This window comes from Dermacentor silvarum, chromosome 6 (assembly GCF_013339745.2).
Source record: "Dermacentor silvarum isolate Dsil-2018 chromosome 6, BIME_Dsil_1.4, whole genome shotgun sequence".
Taxonomy (NCBI): domain Eukaryota; kingdom Metazoa; phylum Arthropoda; class Arachnida; order Ixodida; family Ixodidae; genus Dermacentor; species Dermacentor silvarum.
The window spans coordinates 164061423-164072081 of NC_051159.1; positions in this window are offsets into that span (position 1 = coordinate 164061423).

Genomic DNA, 10659 nt, shown 5'->3' on the forward strand with positions numbered 1-10659 from the left:
CTATTTTGAAGGTGTAGGAGGAACGTGACGGCGGCTGTACGAGCCGTGCCGTCGTCCCTGATAAGAAGGGCGAAGGCGGCGAGCCGAGCGACGGGGCTGCGACGACCAGCGTGGCTGGCTTTTGGAACGACACTGCGCGTGCCGAGCTTGCGCTTCGAGCACGCGCTGCGCTTCTTTATTTTTTTCTTTCTTTGATAGCCGGCGCTAAGGCACCGGCTGAGAGCGCCGAACAAAGCGCTCCGCGCTGCGGCGTCGGTGGGCGCTACAAAGGCATTGCAATACGCATTCATCGTGTTCTTAGCCACGGCCAAGCAATGTTTTAGTAATCATAGCACTTGTTTGACTAACTACATAAGCGCCATATTTTGTAAATATTAGTGCCATTTTGTGAGTGGTTTTATAATGAATTCTTGTTAGTGGCTGTTTTCTTGCATTGAATTTCAACACGAGGCTAGTTGATTGACAGGGAAACCTGTTTCTGCTCTTAAATTTTTATTGATGCGCAAGCAACAGTATTTTTTTTCGAGGACGGCTGCCATTGCTTTGCATGTCAAGCAAGCATCATGTGACCTGCTATTTCCTCACTGGGCCTATGTGATAAGCTAATCGCTGTTAATAATGGTGAAGCATGTTTAAGCTGCAATTCTCGTCGGCCAAGGGAATATTATCGGTCTGTTTCGCACAGATCCAGGTATTACCCAAAATTAAATATATTATGGGGTTTTACGTGCCAAAACCACGATCTGATTATGAGGCACGCTGTAGTGGGGGACTCCGGAAATTTGGACCACCTGGGGTTCTTTTTCGCATTTCGCCCTCATCGAAATGTGGTCGCCGTGGCCGGGATTCAATCCCGCGACCTCTTGCTTTGCAGCCCAACACCATAGCCACTAAGCAACCACGGCGGGTCCGGTATTACCCAAACCCAGCTTCACATCAAAGAAAACTTGAGCAAATTATTCACTTTAATGTGTGGCCATGGAGAGCATATTTGTACAAAACGAACAATAACATGATACTGAGTTAGTACCAAATAGTATTGTAAATAATTAATTCCGTGAAATATAATTTGTACTATCCACCACTGAAATGTCGCTCCAGCATATCAAGAACTTAACTACGGGCTACGAAACCATAAATCAGAATTTTGAGGCCTCAAACTAAGCGTAGCGTATATGTACTACGTTTGTAATTACAGGGATAAACAACGTAACCAGTGTGTAGTTTACTCAGCTACACAGGTCACATAGCCACCCATTGTGAAGGAGTAGTGGTGGTCGGACGCGTATTTTCAGATCTTTTACACATAAAACGGGAGGGCGAACTGCGTCATTTTATATTACCTTATTGGCACGTGCTCGCAGATGCCTTAACAACACGGTACAACTATTTCTTTATGCCACTTTGCCAGAAGCTATCTATGAACACATGTTCACGTATAAATGCATGTATGAATACCTTTGTAGATCTTTGTACATGTTTCTACAAGTGCACTATAGTTACAGATATAATGGCCAACCAATTCGCCCACTAACACTTCTTCAGCCAGGCGACTACCATACATGGTCGGTCTGAGGATCGCAATAGTGCTTTCTCAAAGCAAAAATGAAGAATTAGCTCTTGTGGATCAAGAGACGTGTTAATGCCAAACTGTGCTCCATGAGAATGTATAAAAGAGCGGAAATAAATATTGTTGAAAAAGAAAACTGGCAGACACAGCGAACAGAAAGCACAGAACAGTGTTGCATCAAAAAGCACGAGAAAACAAAGCTAGAGCACAGCCAATTTCAAGCTTGCGAAGGAGACGATGATGAGGTGTCTGGAACTGCGCCGCATTCTTTACGCTCTTCGACCCCTGGCCTTTCATTGTTTTTGCGACTCTTTTGTTTAGGCCAAGCTAGGTGGCTTCATTTTTCACGACGCAATCTGAAGAGCATCATGGGCGACCACAAAACCAACGGCCGTGGCTTTGGATCTCGGCCAACGGCAGACGCCCCCTACACGTGAGACCACGTCCACTCAAAATGAGGTGCTCGGAGCCATTCTAACTCTCCCTGGCTGCTCACGCCATTGTTGTTGGCGTGGTTTTTTATTTCTTCTACGAAAGAAAAAAAGCACCGAATGCAGCACAGGCACTCCTTGCACTCGGCTCTTTTCTATAGCCCACATTTTCCCAGTTGCTATTTTCCGCACATTCTGCCAGTTTACTATAGTTGGTCGACCTAACATGGTCTATTGTTTTTGATTTTTGTAACAGCTGGTAAATAATTACGTTCTTATACAAGATGTTTCAGCTACAGCTGCCTCTATTACAAATATATGCGCTAGGCCATAAAACGTTTCCTGACGAAGCTTCACCACACGAGCGAACATAACAATGTGAGCAGTAATCGACAATAACATCATCAATTTACAAATATTCACTAATTATATTCCTAAGTACTGGCTTTAGCTGGCATGTTGGCGTTAGAGAAGTAAAGTGGCCAGTACTGAAAGCATAGCCATCTTCGAGAGACTCAATGTGTTGCACCCACTTCAAGAAAGAGGGACTGGAGTGCCACAGCGAAATGGGCTCTGGTTCCAGTTAATGATTTTTCGTTAGAGAAAATTTTCTCACTGCGGAGACATGTGAAATGAAATAGCGATATATTTAGCTGCCGATATCGAATACGATTTTCTAGAAACTGGTGTAAGGCAACGAGTTCATAGCAAACGGTTAGTATCTAAATTTTGGGTGCCTTGAATTGTACGCGTTCCGCAATGTCATTAGGTTATAAAGCTAACAAGTACGAACGTGGTAATTGACTTTATTATTTATGTGACGTCTTTCACTGTTATGAGGCTTAGCAAGCGAAAATTGCGATTTTGTCTCTTCCCTTGCTTTGAGCCATGATATTTCGAACGACGTCCCACTGCTGCTGATTCAGAGATCGATGCGGCTGCATATTGACTTGAGATAGTTGCGACACATGATGTATAGTTCCTGAAGTTTTTCTTTACTCGTCACATGGGCCATCATTAATATTCATATATCACCGATTGCCGTCACTGATGAGTTAAACTGTGCAATGCAGCAAAAATCCAGTGACGAAGATTTTAAGATCGATATTTAAAAACATGGTATGTGGACCTGAGCCGACTATGCAAAATCAGCTGACCAAGAAGGTCTTTGAAGGGTATCAAAGTCGCCATGATGGATGATCGCCACTCAACGACATGTGAGAGACTCGGAAAAAATGTTTTTTTTTTTTTTGCTTTCCTTTGGACTCGGCGATGACAAGTCATTGTGATGTATGGCTTTCCCTATCATTTCTTATAAGCGTAGCACTGCGCTTTTTTACTCTTCGCTACGCAGAAAGTGAATACCAACAATGGTCATTCCGGTTAATAATGCTATTTCGGCTCACACGTAAGGAAAACACTTTCATACAAGAGCGAGGTGCTGCTCAAGGTGAAACTAATGGCGTATGAGTTGTATGATTGTGTGTACAAGGAACAGCAGACACGAAAAATATTAGCGGTTTTTTTATAGGTGATGCATGTTAACATTTTAATTTAAGGTGTCATGAGGGAGGTAGTGGCCGAAAACTGGACCAGGGAGGCCGATAGGCGACATTCTAGTTGACATTAAGCGGAAGAAATGTAGCTGGGCAGGCCATGTAATGCGTAGGATTGATAACCGGTGGACCATTAGAGTTACAGAATGGATACCAAGAGAAGGAAAGCGCAGTCGAGGACGGCAGAAAACTAGGTGGGGTGATGAAGTTAGGCAATTTGCCGGCGCAAATTGGAATCAGCTAGCGCAAGACAGGGTTAATTGGAGATCGCAGGGAGAGGCCTTCGTCCTGCAGTGGACATAAATATAGGCTGATGACAATGATGATGATGTTAACATGCGCTAAGCGTGAGCAAGAGATCAATTCCTCGGATCAGTTTTTTTTTCACAGACAAACGACAACGCCAGTCATGGCACGATAACAAAGATGACAGCAATGTACTAAAGCGGACAGCTGTGCTAGTTGGAAATTAAGAACTACAGAGAGTTACAGCGCTTTGGTGGAAATAGGAACACCTTAGAAGATGAAAAGACAACCGCACAGGAAGGACAAAGGAAGGGCGTAGGTAGGATGTTGGAAGCGTTCAGCGTCCTATCCGTCCTGTGGCGTTTCGTTCCTCTAAGGTGTTCCTTTTTTCAGCTCAAGCGACGATGACAGCATAGCGCTAAAGACAACGCCGACAATGGCACACTGGCGGATGGGTCGCAAGCTCTGGATAAACTTCGGGGCGCAGACAGAATTTTATATTGTGGTGACCTAAGCCAAGAAAATTTCTGTTATGTTAAACTTGTTGCTTATAGCCAGGTCTGATGAAAGCAGGAAAAGGGATTGAAAACTTCGTATGTTTGCTTTTTTTTGCAAAATACATAAAAAACACCGCAAGGTTTTCCTTTTCAAATGGCAGAAGTACGTCAACACTGTTGATACTTAGGCGTGACAGAATTTGTCAAGACTCTTCTCTGGCTATGTATATACGTAGTTTAGGTGCTCTCTTCTTCCTTTCTTGATTTAGAATGATAGAGGGCATCCCTTTCTCCGTGTTCACTGTCTTTCTTTCGTGCCATAACGAAAATGTTTCTACATGGATGCAAGAATCTTATAGCGTGTACTTCGAAGGCTGCTTCAAACCCTCCAGTGGTCAAACTGGTATTCTTTGTACATGTTTGGGCGTATTCGTTGACATTATTGTGGCACATTCCGTGCATATTTCGCTCAGAACGGAGTGCAAAGAACCTTAGAAGCCAAAGGTAACATTACTACAACGGTTAGGGACGTCCGGAGCTTTCGCGGAGAGTAAGGGTATAGATTCCGCGTCGACGAAGACAAACAGCTTTCTGCCTGTCAGAAGCTCAGTGACGCCCTGGAACGAAAAGAACGGGTAATGGTCAGTTTAGAGACCGCCTCTGCTTTGACGGTTTTTTGTTGTTTTGTTTCTGAGCTGAGTAGAGGGGATACGTCTCACGAGGATGTTGCTGGATTCTTCAAGAATTTCTTTTCTATGTTCTCAGAAGCGCTACGACACAACTGAGCAAAAATATAATGGATCGGATGACAACGACGCAGGGACAAGTTATCTGATTACAAAGAACGTTAATCTTGCACACAATGCCTCAAATGATCCCTTGAACATTTGTGCGATAATGGTGTGGGTAGGAGCTGCTTATGTATTGTTGCGGTGGAATAGATTCCAGTGCTTGAGGAAAAAAGGAAAACAATCGAAGGAATATCCAGATGCCGGTGATAGCGAAGCTCCACAGAAAAGTATACTGAAATTTTAGAATTTGTAATCAAAACAACAGCACCACTTTGGAATCACAAACACCCTTTGTTTACAGATGATTTCACATTTGTAAATTTTTAATTGTCCTTGAAGTTTTTTCAACTGACTTCGCGAGAACGCAAATTGTGCTCGCATTACGTGTAAACATGAAAACTTTTCTTGGTCATTGTAGCACCTATTAATCTACTGAACATTCTACAGTGCAGAGGACCACGGAGTAGGTAATTGAATACCGCAAAGCACGCGTGAACGCGTGCAACTTAATGAGCAGTCGGTTTGTGCGAATAAAATCGAGGGACCTAACCAAAACGTCGATCAGTTTAGAGTCTGCACAGTATATGAACATCTATGGAGCTGAAAGTTGGGTCAATTTGTACTAATCCATGAGGTGTCCTCGTTGGGCGCACCGTAGTTTCATCCTACATATAGAGTAGAACCTCGTTAAACGGAACTTCAAGAGACCGGAGAGAACAGAAGCTCCGTTTACTGAGAAAAATATGTAGGAGTGCCGCACTATATGTCATATACCCACTAATTACGGTTGTCAGATATCTTCAGCGATATGTGAATGTAGCAGCTAGCTAGAAAAACAATTGCAATAAAAAAATTCATGAGCCATTGCACTCTGTAAAGGTGGATGACCAGCGAAGCTGTATAGTTTGTATATCTAAATGTACAACACAGAGACACATAAATGATTTGGTGTTTATTTTTTCACGCAATTTACTATTGCTTTGTGGTCCGTACGTATTGGTAGACGGCCAAGGGTTCGGTGACGACGATGGACAGGTCCTTGGCGAAAGTTAAGTCCAAACACGTGCGCCTCGTGGTCGTTCGCACCTTGGGATTGGTGTAGCACTTTATCCTTAACCGGTCGAGCTTAAACCAGGGCAACCAACTGCCATCTGGCCGCGACACGTCCACGTTGAAGTCTCCAACGACGACGTCTGGAGTTTGATCGTCGTCGGCCGGATCGAGCAGCCAAATCAGTCTCTCCTTGACGGTGTTAAGCTTGGGCAAGTGCGGAGGCAAGGGAACATACACGCACCCGTTCGTAGTGCTGAAACGAGCCACGTTACCCTGTATGAGAGCGTCCTTACACGTACATGCACACGTACTTGAAACCTCGCAACGTTCTCCTCGCCGGGAAAGCACCGAGTCAAAACGTTCATCGCCATGTGCCGTCGCTCCTTCGACCGTATCCCGTTTATTTCGGAGAGGTCTTTGTCGAACCACAGCCGATCGCAAACTGTACAACTCGACCCGAAGTTACGGTCGAGAAAGTTATGCTCGCGTAGGCACCGTTGAACCCTCGCGCGCCTTCGTTGCGACCAGAGTCGTCGGCTCTGTGCTGTCTCTTGCGCGCCGCATCGCGGGCACGTTCCTCTTCTCGGGTCCCCGAGATGCCGCGATGATGACGTTGCACGGCGCGGGCCCGCTCTTCTCCCCGTACCGCCGGGTCGGCGGCGCGACGTAGACGCTTGCCTCGCCGCGTCGCGGGCACGTTCTTCTCGGGACGGCGAGTGGGCGGCGCGACGCCGACGGTCACAATCCCGCCGCTGCTCTCGACGTCGTTGCTCGAAAAATCGCTGTTCTTCGGGTGCATGAACTACTCATGGCCGTCCCATGGCGAAGGCGGAGCTAAAATGAGACCACAACATCACCTGCTCGAACGTATGACATTGCGCGCATGCGCACGTGTGCTATACGATGAAATACGTTCGAGCAGATGTCGTTTCAAGAACTAAGGTGGCAGTTAAAGTGCTCTTCGATGCGATGGAAACAGATGCGATGATGGTAGTTTTTTTGCACAACGGAGCCAGCTGTGGAAGAAGACGACGACGATGAACGCGCGAGCTGTGGCACGAGCGCGTTCGCGCGGTTGCGCCGAGGGGCGCCAACGAGCTGGGGAATAAGGCGACGACGCTCAAGTCATTCATTGCTGATGATAATAGTCTTTGTTTGTGGACAACAGACATGCCCTAGCCATATAAAGCTTCGCTGTAAAATATTAGAACAAGAAAGATTTCCCTACACGCGTTGCTGCCCGTACATCTGCTTGCATGCGCATTGGTCAGTCAGAATTTTGACCATTGCCGTCTTGTTACTACAGACAGACGACAGTATACGGTTAATAATTGCACCCAATTTGCATCCTGTGTCAACTTGAGTAGAGCATCCTTGAGCATCCTCTGTCAACTTGAGTTCCGATAACCGAACAATAGCAGTTTTCTTCTTTTTTTTCACTACAATGAGTTTTCGGCACATCCTTCGCTGCAATGCCTGCTTTGTTGGCGCAAACATCGAGGATGGGCGCTGTCTGATGCTGCTTGAATCTGAACGATAAAACATTGCAACAACAAAGACATCGCCCGCGACTGTGTTGTTATTTAACACGTTGTTATTTACCATGTGTATGCAACATATGCCCTGGAGGCTCGGCCTATGCCGAACTTTCAGAATAACTTCATTCAGAGAAGAGAAACGTAAAAAAAAAATCGAATATCGGTTTTGGTTTGACAACAAAAGCCTTTTGAGTGGTTGATTTTGTATTTCGGTTTATAGCGACTTGCGACCCGGTTGGTTGCGGTCTACGAAAGTCTTTTTACATTGTTCTAATGCATAACCATTCAAATGAGGGCGTGTTATTCCGTTTCAGCAACAGTCCCGTGTAGGTGATTTCCGTTTACGGAGATTCTACGGTACATTACGTTCCTGAATTCTCTCCGTCAAAGTCATTGGCTGCTTTCTTCCTTATTTTCTTGCTGCTTTTTATTTTTTGCCATGGAGTAGACTATGAGTCCCATTTCAACGAGACAGTTACGCCATCCTTGGCAGCAGGGGTTTCCCCTTGAAGTATATATACTTTAATAATTGAAGTTTTCAATACGAATCGAATATTACACACGAACTATTCGGCATTTATGAATATCGAAACTAACGAAGGATTAACTGTTAAACTCGTGTCACCATTCTCCATCTGCTAAACAAAGTGTCGCAGATTATTAGAAGTGAAACCAAAAATATTATCGAGACAGTGCACTAAAAAAAAAAAAAAAAAAAAAACAACAACATGGGTCACGCAAGCTTTGTTTTCGGTTTCACGGTGGAAGCGTACACAGCAATCTGCTATCTTTACTTGTAATCTTTCATTTAGTGCTTTTGGCAGTCTCGTCATATAACAACTTTGTCTTTTACGCTACAGCCTGCTATAATCTTCGTTTTTTTTTTGCAATAGGCCTTTTTACACGTCTATACAGCACATGACTCCTTTAGCAGCTTTCTCTCTTTTTTTTTTCTTCTTCCACAGCTTCTCACCTTTTTTTCGGCAACCATTCCCTTAGTGTTATTGGAAAGCTTGCCATACATCAACCATTCATTCTTAGAAAGCTTTTTTGCAATAATGCTCTAAAGATGTCGAGAGGCTAATCGTACAGTTTTCTTGATGACAATTGTTGATCTTGTGTTTAAAACTGGTCATAGTGAGTGAGTGAAACAACTTTATTGAAACCAGTGGATGGAGGCTTGGGCCTAGGCCGTGCCAAGGGCGGTAGAGAGACCCTGTCTCCCAGCCGCCTCTCGAGCTCGCAGGATGGCCCATTTGCACATCTGAGCTGATCAGCGCGACTTTCCACCGTGCCCCAAGCTGGTCTGAGGAGACTGCATGTTTCTGCTGTGCATGTGCGCATTCCCATGGAATGTGTTCTAGGGTGGCGAGTTCTGTCCTACATAGTTTACACAAGTCATCGGCGTACAGTTCGGGGTAGATGCGATGTAGGTGCACCGGGTTGGGGAAGGTTCTGGTTTGAAGTCGCGTCCAGTCAACCGCCTGAGATCTGTCTGATTTGGAGCTAGGAGGTGGGAATCTGCACCTCGACATTTGGTAGAAGCGGGTGATGTCGCAGAATCTGAACATTCTGTCCTTCTCTTCTAGGCCCCTCCTCACGATCCTTCGCGGGAAGCTTCTTCGCGAGTGCGGTAAATGAGACCTCGTGCGAGGCGGTGGGCTTGGTCGTTGAGGTTGGGAGCGGGGGACTCACAGGAGGTGTTGGCTGGGAAACAAATGATGTATCTCTCCTCGAATTCCTCTTAAGATATGAGCTGGGCTTTCCCGTGTAGTATGTTAGCGGCCTCGGGCGATATTCTTCCTCGTGCATATCTTCTGATGGCCGACTACGAGTCGCCGATGACGTATTTACATTTGGCGGAAATTAAGGGCTGATTATTTTTGCACTAGTCAGTACAGGCGTGGTACCTAATATGCCGGAATAAATATTTCTGTAGTAAATATATGCGTCTTCGTTCGACTATTCGATTCTTAGTATAACCATTCGATTCGTATTCAAAAAAAAAATACGCTCGGCAAAACACTTTTATGTAGCACATATTGAGCAACAGAAAGATGTTTGTGAGTTTTCATGTCGCTCAAAAATTCTCATTGGAACTTTTCATCTAATTATAATAGTTGAGAAGTTGATTATTTATTAAGTCTAATTATGTAAATAGGTGGAATGGAAAAAATAATCTGAGTATCTCCAAGCGACGGCAAAGAACTTTACATTGGTTCTATCCAGCTACGTGGCATTTTCATATTTTTGAATCTTGGTGCATGATAGTTGGAACACCCTGTATATATACATATGGTCGATCATGAGTGGTGCAGGCTAATATTGTCAGGGTCAGCTCATGTACATGTACATATATGCCCAAAACTGTGAATGTGGGAAAAGTCGTCGTCATATCTCCTTGGTAGAGGATTGCGCGCGTAATGCGGAAGATGTGGGTTCGGCTCTCAATTGCGGCACCTAGTTTTTTTACGTCCCCTTTCATTTTCCTGTACTTTATCAGTTATACATTTCAATTAAAACCAAATAATTTCATCTACGCTTTCTTTGACTTGATCACCTGTTGGTGTCATATTATTGTAACTAACAAAAATCGGGCCCCTCCGTTTCCCCTTCTTCTTCCGCTCTCTCTCTCTCTCTCTCTCTATATATATATATATATATATATATATTATGACGGGAACAAACAGCGCTTGGATGGGAAGAAGTAAGTACGATATATATTATATACGAGAAGAAAGGAAACGAGGGTCCCTACTTTTATTAGTCATATCATAACTGTTTTGTGGCTTCTTATGGTATGAGTAATAAAAATTGTGCCCCTCGTTCTTTTTCTTCTCGTCCATTACATAGCGAGGGTCTCGAATCCGGCAGCTTTTATGCTTTCAGGTAGAATGTGTGGGTTTATTGACCAGTTCTCCTCACTCCAAAAGTTCACGTAGGCGTGACGCTTGCCGCGTAAGGAACGTTCCATAGC